Source organism: Impatiens glandulifera, chromosome 9 (assembly GCF_907164915.1).
Source record: "Impatiens glandulifera chromosome 9, dImpGla2.1, whole genome shotgun sequence".
Taxonomy (NCBI): domain Eukaryota; kingdom Viridiplantae; phylum Streptophyta; class Magnoliopsida; order Ericales; family Balsaminaceae; genus Impatiens; species Impatiens glandulifera.
In genome coordinates this window covers 6,933,025-6,946,322 of record NC_061870.1, presented here as the reverse complement: position 1 = coordinate 6,946,322, position 13,298 = coordinate 6,933,025, and the positions used below count along the sequence as shown (strand labels likewise).

General features: G+C 32.0%; 1 pseudogene; it reads right to left on the bottom strand.

Annotated features, from left to right (window-relative positions):
* Nucleotides 1–7,718: 7,718 nt before the first annotated feature.
* On the bottom strand, nt 7,719–10,661 carry LOC124915783 (annotated as a pseudogene).
* Between the last annotated feature and the right edge of the window lie 2,637 nt (nt 10,662–13,298).

The window sequence follows — 13,298 nt, the reverse complement described above, 5'->3', positions numbered from 1 at the left end:
AATAATCAATCTCCGACTGACCTCTCATTATAATAATATTTTATAGTGAACTCTTATTACAGTTTATTAATAATCTCCTATAATCAATCGACCACTCTCATTTTATAGTAGTGAACTCTTATTACCGTTTATTAATAATCTCCGATACTTTAAAATATCATTTTTCTTATTAGATTTTTATTATAAAATATAATATAATTTGATAAAAAATAAATATTAATAATGCTTAAATAAAAAACAATTAAATTCCTATTTAAAAAACAATCTAATATTAATTCGTATTTACAAATTAATTTATCATTTTTTGTCACCCAAATTTCTCGTGACTAACCATAAATAAAATATAATTAAAATTTTAATTTTAAAACAACTAATATTCCACCAAAATAAACTTCGACTTACTAATATTGTTACTCATTTTAAACATCCTCTAATTGATCTTTCATTATAGACCTTCTTTCGAGTAATTTGTACCGATCTTATCCTTACTTACACTTGTGATTGTTGAATTTAATTTAAAATTTTATTCATTGTTAATGAATAATAGATAAAATATATAATAAATGAAAGAAAATTAAATAATTATATAAATAATAAATATGCAGACAAGGTATAAAAATAATTTTTAATTTTTTTTTTTGTAAATTTGAATTAAAGATTAAAGTAAAAATATTTTTAAATTTAATATATAATTATATTAAATTAATTAAAAAGTTATAATAATGAAATAATAGATAAAAGATTTAATTAGGGTATGTCGATACGGTATACCTTAATGTTTTATCCATACCTTATATCTTACCTAAAATTTCGGTATACAAAAAATTCATACATTTACTCTTATCTTGATTTCGGTATACCTTGATTTTGGTATACAAAAAATTCATATATTTACCTTATCTTAATTTCGGTATACCTTAATTTTTGGTAAAGTATTGATATTATACTTTTGATACCTAAAAAACATATTAATTTAAAAAAAAACAATTTAATATAGTTACTACATAAAATGTTACACAAAACTAAAAAAAATATGTTTATCATAAATTAAAATATTCGTTTTAAAATCCAACATTTGTAAAAACTAACAAACATTAAAAATTAAATTTAGTTTAAAAAATTGGAGTTAACAAAATAAACATAAATATAATCTTCAAGTTAGACTAAAGTAGATGTGAGAATGTAAATTCAGAACGATCTTTAATTATATTTGTATTTGCAAATTTGTTTTATAAATTGATAATACAATCCAAGTTAGATAATAATATTAATAATAAATATTAGTTAATTTAGACTTAATTAATAAAAAAATCACTCTTTTCATTTTTTTTCAATTATCTTAAACTATTCAAGTTCATCATCATATGTAGGATATTTCGATAAGTTCAATTCTTTTCATTTTAGTCAATCATTTGTGCAAACCAATGTTTCCACCATTTTAGGACTCAAACTACTAGTGCAAACCAATGTTTCCACCATTTTAGGACTCAAACTGCTCTTAAAAATATTTTTTTATCCTTTTACCCAAGCTGAAAGCAGACTCACTAACAACTATTAATGATAAAATTGCAAAAATATCTTTAACAACAATTGAAATATTGGATACCAAATTTCACTTCCTTTCCACCACTCGAAGAGATTGAAAGTTTGATTAGATTTTTTTTCAATCTCATCGATAAGACAGAGATTGCATATATTGAAAAATATTTCAATACAATTATATTTTGATATTATTCAAAAATTATATTTTTATAATTAAATTAATATCAAATCTCTTTAATTATTTCCTTATAAGTATTATATTATATATATATATATATTAATTTATAAATACTATTTTGGTATATCTCGATATACCAAAGTTTTATAAATCTTATACCTTTACCGTACCAATAATTTTGGTATCGGTACCATACCTTACCTTTTTTTCGGTATATCTTAAAAATCGATATTTTCGATATATTTTGGTACAATATTTTCAATATACCTATAACATCGGTAATTTTTTCTACCCTAGATATAATAAATAAAAGTAAATTACTTATATAAATAATTAATAGAGAATGTATACACTTATTTTTAAATAAATTATTTATAAATTTTAATTAAAACTGAGATAAAAATATTTTTAAAATCTAATATATAATTATATTAAATTAAAAAAAAGAGTTAAAATAGTGGTTGAATATAATAAATTTGGAGTAATGCATGTATATATCTCTAATCACCGTTTATGAATAATAGATAAAATATACAATGAATTAAAAAAATTAATTAATTGTATAAATAATAAATACGAAGAGGAGGTATAAAAATAATTTTTTAATAAAATTATTTGGAAATATTTTATTTAAAAATAAAAATAAAAATATTTTTAAAATCTAATATATAATTATATTAAATTAATCAAAAAAAATTAAAATAATGGTATAATAGATACAAGATATAATCCCCTCTTCTAGTCTAACGACTACAACATATACATATCTCCAGCCTCCTTGAGAGGTCATACGTTCAAGATAAGTTAAATGGTGATGTGTATTTATAGGTTATATGTTTAACCCATCGTGACCATATTTTTTGGATACAAGATATAATAAATAAAAGAAAAGTAATTAATTATATATGGTATATAATTATTTTTTTAATAAATTATTTAGAAATTTTAGTTAAAGAATAAGGTAAAAATATTTTTAAAATATTATATATAATTATATTAAATTAAAAATAGAGTTAAAATAATGGAGTTATAACCTCCAAAAAACCCCTCTTTTGTTCTGTGAAAGCTCGAGGTTCGTGAATTTCAACTTTGATTTACGTGTCAGGAATCTTTTTAAAATAAAATATTATTTAAAAAAAATTTAAAAATTCATGATAACTTTTGAAATTAATTATGAAAATAATTATTTTGGATTCAAATTTAAATAATTTGGGGATTTGCGTTAATCGAATTACAATTTAAATAATTTGGGGTTTTTGGTTTTAAAGTTGTTTTGAAGTGTAATGAGCTAGCCAATAGATTCCTTATGCTTGATATATTTGATTGATACCAAAACAAGAACACTGACTATTCGTTTGGATCAATTCAATAACATAAAATTTTCAAATATTTTGAAAAAAATTAATTTTGATCAAACATGATCGGGATCGAACAAACATAATCCAAATAGTTTCCCAACATCATTAGAAACATTTAGGGGTGATTTTTGGGCAACTGTTCTTGAGGATTATCCCAAGAACAACAAACACATTTTTTTAGATTTTTAAAATTCAAATTTGGGTATTTCTGTTTAAGGTTGATTGATTTATTCTAACCTAAACAGAAAGCTTGGAAATGATCCTAGGATCGATTTCTAATCCTAATATCCGACAACCAGGAAGTATACAAACTTATGAAAGTTGAAATATAAAAATTTTAAATTCAAAATGGAACTATAAATTAAAGGGTGACTAGAAGCATATAAAGTATTGGAGAACACTCATTAGGCCTTAGGGAATATTTTGGAATGCTTGGATCCAAGCGTTATAGTTTTATGCAAAGATTTCAAAAAATACAAAAGCTTTAAGCTTTACTAGTGGCTTTTTGATTTTCTTTCATGTGAAGCAGAAGATTGGATCTCTTGGCTTCAGAATTGTTGAGGGATACTATTTAGCCTCTTGAAGTCGGTTGATCTATCCAAGTGGATTGAATCAGCCAAATGCCATTAATGCCATTAATGGCATTTTGGATGTTCTTGAATTAACTTGCTTAAATAAGTAGTGATTACGCCTAAATGTTTATGTGAAATGATCACCGAAAAGGGTGATTATTTAACCTTTTGAATCAGCCGAAAATGTGGACTATCAGTTGAGTTCCATCTTTGAAAAATTAAAGATGGGATTTGATATTATCCCTTCAACGATCGCGACGAAGAAGATGATCGGGGCATAAAACGACGTTGTTTCGGGCGAGAACGCAGACGTTGAACGGGTCCATTGACGTTCCGTCACGGCTCTTTTGCGTTTTGGCATTCTGTTGGCTGGTCCTGTACGACGCCTTCCTTTGTCGCAGCGGGCTGCTGATGGGCGTTGTATGAAAATCCAATGCTCATCCGATGGTCGCGGTTTTGACATTAGCTATTTTATATAATTTCAGCTACACCCGATTACAATTTTTATTTTTTATTTAAAATCTTAAGGGTTTGTTTGAAATTAATTTTTCTTTCACCTTTTTAGATTTAATTTTAATTTTTAAAATATACAAATATTAAAAATAAATATGAAAAATATTTCGCCAATTTATTTTTTTATTTTTTTGTATATTTTTGAGTTAAATAAATAATTTTTTGGGATGAAATGGGTACCTCATTTCCTCATAAATTATTTATTTTACGATAAAATGAGTACAACATTTATCCCAAATAATTTTATTTATTTGTTTTGGCCATTTCCTTAATTAATTAGATTTTAATTATCACAGTAATTAGTCTAATTAATTATTTTAATTAGGTTTTGGCCTTGCGATTAATTATTTTGATTTTATTTATTCAAAATTAAATCAAAATCAAAATAATAATTTTAATTTTATAAATTAGGTATGTAGATTTTTAGTGTTTACCAAGTGTCCCTCTCGAATCGAGTTTGAATATAACAAACTAGTTTTGAAAATGCTAATTTGAGTATGACATCTAACACTAAGTTATATTGTCTAATTTATAATGAGGGTGTTTAGAATGATAGAACCTGTAACGTGCTGATATTGGAGTGATCTAATGATGCTGTGTATATCATTTCGTCGATGTGTTTCTAAGCGTTGCTTTAGGAATCTTTCATTGACGATTATCAAAACAAGGATAATTCTTGGGAATCCTGTTTTATAGATCCTAACAAAGTACTTGTAAAATCTATGGGATAGTGATAATCATAGGTTTTGAAATATCAATTCCTATCTAGCATGTATATCAATAAATTATTCAAAATAGTCATGTATAAATGGATAATGGTTAATGTAATGAGACATTCCAAGGAACATGAAAGCTTTAATAATGTTCATGTAGGTCACTAAAGAGTAACACTCAGGATGATCATATGTGTATGATCACGAGATTTATCAACATACAAGTCTCAATGAAAGCTGACAAACTTGCTTATAGGGCATACTAACAAGTAACGCTTAATGCGATCATATACAAATGATCAGGGTACTATCAACAAATAGATTTATTGCAGGAGCTGACGAACTTGCCATGAAAGTCACTCACAAGTGAGGTTGATGACGATCATGTATAAATGATCGTGGTACTATCAACATATATGTTTTCATGTTTTTTTTATAAATTAGAAGGAGAATAACTATTAAGAAATATGATTTCTTTTTGGAAAATAGGATTTTTCTATACCAATCGAGAGATAGGGATTGACTTTGAGTACTTATGGAGAGATAGAGCTTAGAATACCTATTTGAGTGATAGGGTTTGGGATACATATTCATATGATAGGGTTTCAGATACCTATTCGAGTAATAGGATTTGAGATACCTATTCAAACAATAGGGTTTTGTCAGTATCATCTACGAATGTTCATTGTGCTTGTTGATAAACAAGGCTTGGATACTTATCGAGAGATAGGGTTGTTTAAGTACTTATCGAGCGATAGGGTTTTGTTTACCTATTAGAGCGATAGGGATTTGTTAGGATCATGTACGAATGATAGTTGTGCTCATTGATAAACAAGGCTTGGACACCTATCTAGAGATATAGTTGTTTGAGTACCTATAGAGCAATAGAGTTTTGTTTATCTATTCAAACAATAGGGTTTGGTTAACTATTCGGATGATAGGTTTTTGTTTAATTACCTATCGAGCGATAGAGTTTTGTTTTCCCATTTCAACGATCGAATTTGGATATATATTTAAATGATAGGGTTTTTATTTGAGTACCTATCGAGCGATAAGGTTTTGTTTACCTATTCGAATGATAGGATTTGGATACCAATTAGGATGATATTGTTTTTGTTTGAGTACATATCGAGCGATAATGTTTTGTTTACCTATTCGAACAATAGTGTTTGGATACCTATTCGGATGATAGGGTTTCTATTTGAGTACCTATCGAGCGATAGGGTTTTATTTACCTATTCGAACGATAAGGTTTAGATACCTATGAGGATGATAGGGTTTAAATTACCTATCAAGAGATAGGGTTTGGGCAGGATCATGTACGAATGATTGTTTTGCTTGTTGACAAACAAGACTTGACATTTTGTGAATTGGGCGATATACCTATTGAGGAATATGACTTTTGATCAGATATCTATTAAGAGATTGGGTTTTAGTTGGCGTACCTATCAAGCGATATGGTTTTGATTACCTATCGAGAGATAGAGTTTGTCTTTAGGATATTTGGTTGGTCGTAGTGTCGTTGCAAGAGGGGATACCTATCGACATATAGGGTTTAATCGGAATCGCATATAAATGATGTCTCGACCTATCGACATATAGGGTTTTCAGACGGAATCGTGTACGAACGATTAGTGAACCTATCAAAAGATATTTTTTTAGTGGAATCGCATACAAACGATGTCTCGACCTATCAACAAATAGGGTTTTCTAACTGGATCATGTACGTCGACAAACAAGATTGTTAACAAATCATTTTATAAATAATATTTATGCTTGTTAACAAACCAGGATTACAACAGAATCGTGTACAAACGATTTCTCGTACTTATCGACAAATTAGGTTTTGGACTGAATTATATACAAATGATGTCTCGACATATTGATAAATATGATTTTGAATGGATCATGTACGTATGATCTCAAGTCCTTATCGACAGACAAGATTGTTAATGGATCATCTTATAAATGATCTATATGCTTGTTAACAAACAAAGCTTACAACAGAATCGTGTACGAACAATTTCTTGTACATATCATCATATAGGGTTTTAGAAGGAATTATATTCAAATGATGTATCGACCTATCGACATATAGGGTTTTGACTGGATGATCTACGTATGATCTCAAGTCCTTGTCGACAGACAAGATTGTTAATAAATCATCTTACAAATGATCTCTATGCTTGTTAACAAACAAGGCTTACAATGGAATCGTGTACGAACAATTTCTCATACATATCGACATATAGGGTTTTAGATGGAATCATATACAAATGATGTCTCGACCTATCGACATGTAGGGTTTTCACTAGATCATGTATGTATGATCTTAGGTCTTTGTCGACAGATATCATTGTTAACAGATCATCTTACAAATGATCTATGTTTGTTAACAAACACGGCTTACAACGGAATCGTGTACGAACGATTTTTTGTACCTATTGACAAATAGGGTTTTGGTACCTAATTACAACTAGGGTTTAAAATAGGATTGTGTACGAACGATTAATGCACTTATCAATAAATAAGGTTCACTAGTAAAAAAACACTCTATAACGATTGGTAAACCAATCGCTATTATCCTTCAAACCGGTCGTTATAGGTATATAGTGATTGGTCATATACCAATCGCTCTCAATCGACAAAAGTCTTCTAGCTATTGCCATAATTGGCAACGACGATTGGTGGATGACCAATCATTATAGACATATGGCGATTGATTAAATAACCAATCGCTACTACCAGGCGAAGGCTGTGGCGATTGGTTAATGACCATTGGTGATTCTCATTAAGTTTGGCGATTGGTAATTTTACCAATCGCGATAGACCTTTTTTTTACTAAAAAAAAAATTTCATCAACTGCTTTAATACAAAACTAAATAATCATCCACAGTCATCTATTAAGACTTTATATCATAAAACAATAACATATGATATCTGATACATAAGAGTGTAAGAAAGCTCAACACCAATATATGTAAGTATCACTGTCACCTAATGGCCTCAACTGTGTGGCTTGACCACTTGGTTCCCCAAATTCACTTCCATAATGAATTGGTGGGAATAAAAAAAACAAATAAAAAAAGTATTGTAAACGAAGAAGAACACACAAGATCATATAAAAAAAGCCTATATAGACTCAAATCTAGCAGAAGCATCTTGTGAAAGTGGATTGGTGGGAATGACCAAATAGAAATCAAACATCTTATGTAGAATTTACCTCCTCTTCTTTCTTCTTCTCTGCCTCTTCAAATGCAGTCTTCTCAGCCTGCAGTAAACCGACACACAATATCTCAAACATTTTTAACACAAATCAATTGTAACAAACCGGGATCAGAACCGAAACCCATCATACCTCTTTATGTTTGCTCCATGTTTCTTCCACCAATTTCTTTGCATATTCAGGATCGTCGCACACCAAGACATTATCAAAGAGGGTTCCCGATTTCACCTGGTCAAGCAGGAAAGTACTTAAAAGTCTAGAACTCAATTATAAAAAGGAAAACTTATTCAAAATTAGTCAAAGAATACTACCTGTCATAGTTCAATTCCAACATGGCTCAACTTAGGGAAAACATAGAGATTTGGGTCATCCTTGAAATATGTCAAGAACAGCAGACATAAATTACATTTAAGGAATAAAACTAAAATTATATGTAGCTCAAAAGAGGATGAAAAGAACCTGAGTTGTCAATCAAGGGTGCCTTCCATTTTCCCTTGTAGTTAGGATTCTTAATTTTTTGCAAATAAGAAGTCATAATCATTTTATCAAATTTTCAAGGATTTGGTACGAAAATACTTCTGATAAAAGAAATCCCACACACTTTCTGCTCCTAGGGACCCTTGTACTCAGGGTTAGCAATAGTTGGGGTTATCCCACTCACCATCTTCTTCATCATCCCAATCTTCAGGCTGAATTTGGAAACCAAACTCAATTAGTGACTAGTTTAATTGAAAGAAACCCACAAAGGAGTAGGATGCATACCTTTACTGCGTCTTGGTCTGCAATCTCCTTTGGTATATCATCATAACCCTGTCAATGTAAGCAAAATAATAATCTCAATTCAAAACTTTTACCGTTAGGAACTACTAATGCTAGCATTGGATACTAGAAATGCTATCTACATCTGGTTTAACATCTTCTGGATCAGGAATGAACTCCTTGTCATCCCAATCCTCAGGCTCTCATCAATGAGCAGACATTTTATTATCAATAATACAGGAAAAATTAAAACAATTTAATCCTTAACAAACCTTCTTTGCTTCAGGATCCTTGATTTGTTTTGCTGGGAGAAGGTCCCAATCAGAGTACAAGCTTCCGGATTGCTTTTCCACATTGTCAATGAGGATGCTGTAGCTAGCATCTGGTCTTAGGATGAATGTATACACATGGGATAGTTGGTCAGTCTCACATGGAACATCCTTCTTGATCAAATGGTTTGTTTCATTGTGTCTCACAGAGCAATTGCATAAGATCCAAGTTGATGGCTTGGACGTTCCACATTATCATCTTCAGTAATCATGACAGCCTTGCCACATGATTTTTCGGAGTCTAGCGAAAGTGGTGCGGGTAGCTTGAACTGAAGCAAAATGTTGGCAACATAAGGGTGATTGCGAGCCAAATACGTTAGAGTCTCTAGAACACGCCGAGATACCAAAGGAGGTACACCTATGAAGTGGGAAAAGCACAAATCAAACTGGTGCATTCTTAAGTTTATGCATTTGTGATCACATAACAAAATTGAATTGTGCCTGCCTAACTGACTAGAGACAAGACTGAAGAATGTACTAGAAAATGGGATAGGAGGTACCAGAAAACTAGTACAAACATTGATGTATAATTGAATAAAAGATGAGAGTATTTAATAAAGTAATATACCATCGAAGGACTGAGACGAGAATACATCACATGACTCTGGCAAGCATAAAGCTTGTAAGATGGTTCAGAATGAGCCATGTAGTTGACAGACTTCTTTGTATCAAGCATCAATAAATCCATCAAAATCTTAACAAGATCTGTCCTTGTTTCAATATGTGCACATAAATTTAAGAGAAGCCTAAAAGAAAGTATTTCGCGTGTTCTTCTTTTCGATCGACAAAACCTTCACAGTTTCATCAAAATGAAACTGTGATTTTGGACAGACTTTATTCTAATCATATCCACAACCCTAGTTATTCCTAATCAAAGATCTACCAGCCAAGATTGAACCAAATCACATCAAGAATGACTAAAAGAAAATAAACAAACGCCAAGACAAAAACTGTAAGCAGATTTCAATCATCAAATGGCATCGGTATACAAAACCGATGCCTTAATCATCACACAAGTATCACATTAGAGAGGAACATTACCTGAATAGCGAAGGAAAACGAAACGAGATCAACGATTGAACAATGCAGACGGTTTCGTCGGATTCTCCCTGCTTCTTTGCGATTTTCTTTGCCGATGTGAGTTCTTTCTTTCTTTGCACGCTGTATCCGGATTCCTCCATGCGAAAAACGAGTTTAGTCTTCGAGGACTCCCGTGAATGAATCCGTATGTTGCTTTTCGTCGTCTAGCCACAGGACTGCAGCCTTTTCTTCTTCTTCGTTGACTGTCCTTTGTAATCTTGTGGCAGTCGGCGTCAACAGAGTCTCGCTTCTCCGTAGAAACTATGTTAGGGTTGATGCAGAGATTCTTCTTGCGAGAGGAAAGACCTAGGGCTAGGATACGAGCAGAAGGGCCGATATGATGGAGCTGATAGCGATGAAGTAGACGGAGCTCGGCTAGGGTTTTCTCCATTTCATGGATTGTACAAGGATGGCATCTTCATCTTTACAGATAAATAATATAAGGGTTTCTAAGAGGAAATTGAGAGATGAGTGAGAAAGGGGAGCGGGTTTCTAAGAGGAAATAATGGAAGTGTTAATTAAAAAGTTTCGCGATTGGTAACCTTACCAATCGCCACTACTGATGCGCGCTAAAAGTTGGCGCCTTTTATTTTTGGTTTTATGGGATATATTGGTTTTTAGGCCAATCACTATTATTTGAATAATAACGATTGGTTTCTAAACCAATCGTTATTATTTGAATAATAACGATTGTCTTTAGACCAATCGCTGAATTTGCTCGCGATTACCCTTTTTTTACTAGTAGTTTTAGTTGTGTTAGGATCGGGATCAACGATAGAGACGGTGGTCTAACTATGTTGAACGTTTACACACACTTCATTTGATATTAACTCTATTACAAGTTAATATCCGTTTTTATTCTTCACAAGTCATCACGAACTCTTGAACCAAGTTCAAGTGCGGAATAATTTATTTAGACTTGAATTAATATGTGAATGGAATTGAAGGAAATGAACACAAGAGACAAGAGATTTTATGGATGTTCGGAGTACAAAGCTCCTACGTCACTCCTTCTTCTCAACCTTTAGAATGATCTTCTTTGATTTTGTCTGTACTTGTATGATAGTAAGACAAATTCTTATTAATGGGATTACGATGTACGAGGAACGTACAACTTAGAGGATTTGACTTAACTTGGTTCATAACAATCTTTTGTAAGTCTGATCTTGCTACCGTATCGGACTACCCATAATGAATGCTTAAACTAGAATTAAGATTGACCAGGTTCAGGAAAGCACTTATCTAGAATGTCGAACTTAGTAAATACCGGACGCACCTTATGTAGAGCCAAGTTGATAAAATACCGGTTATATTTAACATAATGCCGAATTGATAAAATACCGGTTACGTTTATCCAAAAACCGATTTAAATAATATATCGGAAGCTCACAGAATATTGGACGCGTTCTTTGTAGAATACCGAACTGTAAAATACCGGACGCATTCAATAAAATACTGGAGTATAGAAAACCGGACGCGTCTCTTTATAAAACTGAATTCACAAAATACCGGACGCGTCCGTTTATTAAAACTGAACTCACAAACTACCAGATACGCATTTGTAAAATATCGAAATTACAAACTACCGGAGGCGCTTCATAAAATACAAAAGTGTAAAAAGCCAGACTTCAATATAATACCTGATACACTTCTTCATAAAACCGATGTAAAATACTAGACGCGTGTTTGTAGAATACATAATTCACAAACTATCGGATACGTGTTTATAAGAAACAGATCTTGTAAACTACCGGGAGCATATAATACCAGATACGCTTCTTAAATTACCGAGGTATACACTACCGGTTGTGCTTTTATAAAATACCGATCTTAATATAAAACCGGAAACTCACAAACTATCGGACGCGTGCTTCCTGTTAGATAAATTAGACCGGATAAAAATAAGAACCTAACAAAACAAACTTCCTGTGTAGGAGAACGGTTAAAGAATTAGGTTCGGTCAAGTAATTCAACCGGTCAAGCAATACAACCGGCCAAGAACCTAACCGATCAAGAAGACAAGACTGGTCAGATAAGAAGGCCAAAATTGTTGGACATTCGGTTAACCTGAAGCTATGAAAAACCGGAAGTCATCCGGCTAACCTAAACAACCGACCGGTGCAAATAGATACTTTGAGTATCTGTTGAAGATGATACCAAAAGGACAGACCTTAGTATTACCATATTCATACAAGTCTGAGGACAATCTGCAGGCTGTAGAAGACCGTCCGACAAGATCTTTCCACTCCGGGATATATCAGAGGCGCAATCCTCTAGGTGTAGGCAACTGTCCAACCGACAGTTGCCATATTAAGTAAAAGACAAACCTAGCCGGTTTGACCTATACACTGGAAGTCTAGACCGCCAGGTCTGAAACACTGAACCTCTGCTCAACCAATCAGATTCAAGGAGATGAAATGTGACCGTTGACACATTTCACCTATAAAAGAAGGAGATGAAGAGGAGTAAATGCAATTACAAAAAGGATTACCAGTTTTACCAACCACAAGCTCTAAGAATTATCAATTACAAGTTCATCTCTCTACAAGATTTAGAGCTCAAGTATTCATTTGAAGTAAAGTTACAATTTCGGTGAGAATTGTACGAGTGTTTCTCGAGAAGAAAATAAGTCTCGATCGGATTGTGTTTGTGTATTCCTTAGTGAATATCCTTCTCACGGTTTCGAGAGGAAGGGGTGACGTAGGAGTTTCATCTCTGAACATCCATAAAAACCTGTCTTGTTATTTACTTTCTGCCGGCTTTACATACTAACCGACCCAGCCTAAACCGGCTTACTGAATCCAAAAACCGATCCAGCAAACTCCAAACCGACCTTATCCAAATCCGGTTATGTCTATCCTGTGTATGTGTTGCTTCAACCTGAAACAAACCACTTCCGCACTTGAACTCGGTTCAAGGGTTTGTGACAGTTTATGTAGTATTGAAACTCCGGTGTTAATATTTAACCGGATTAAACACCAACCGTTGAGTGAAAGCGCTAACCGGCCGGACCCCGGTTCCCCAGACG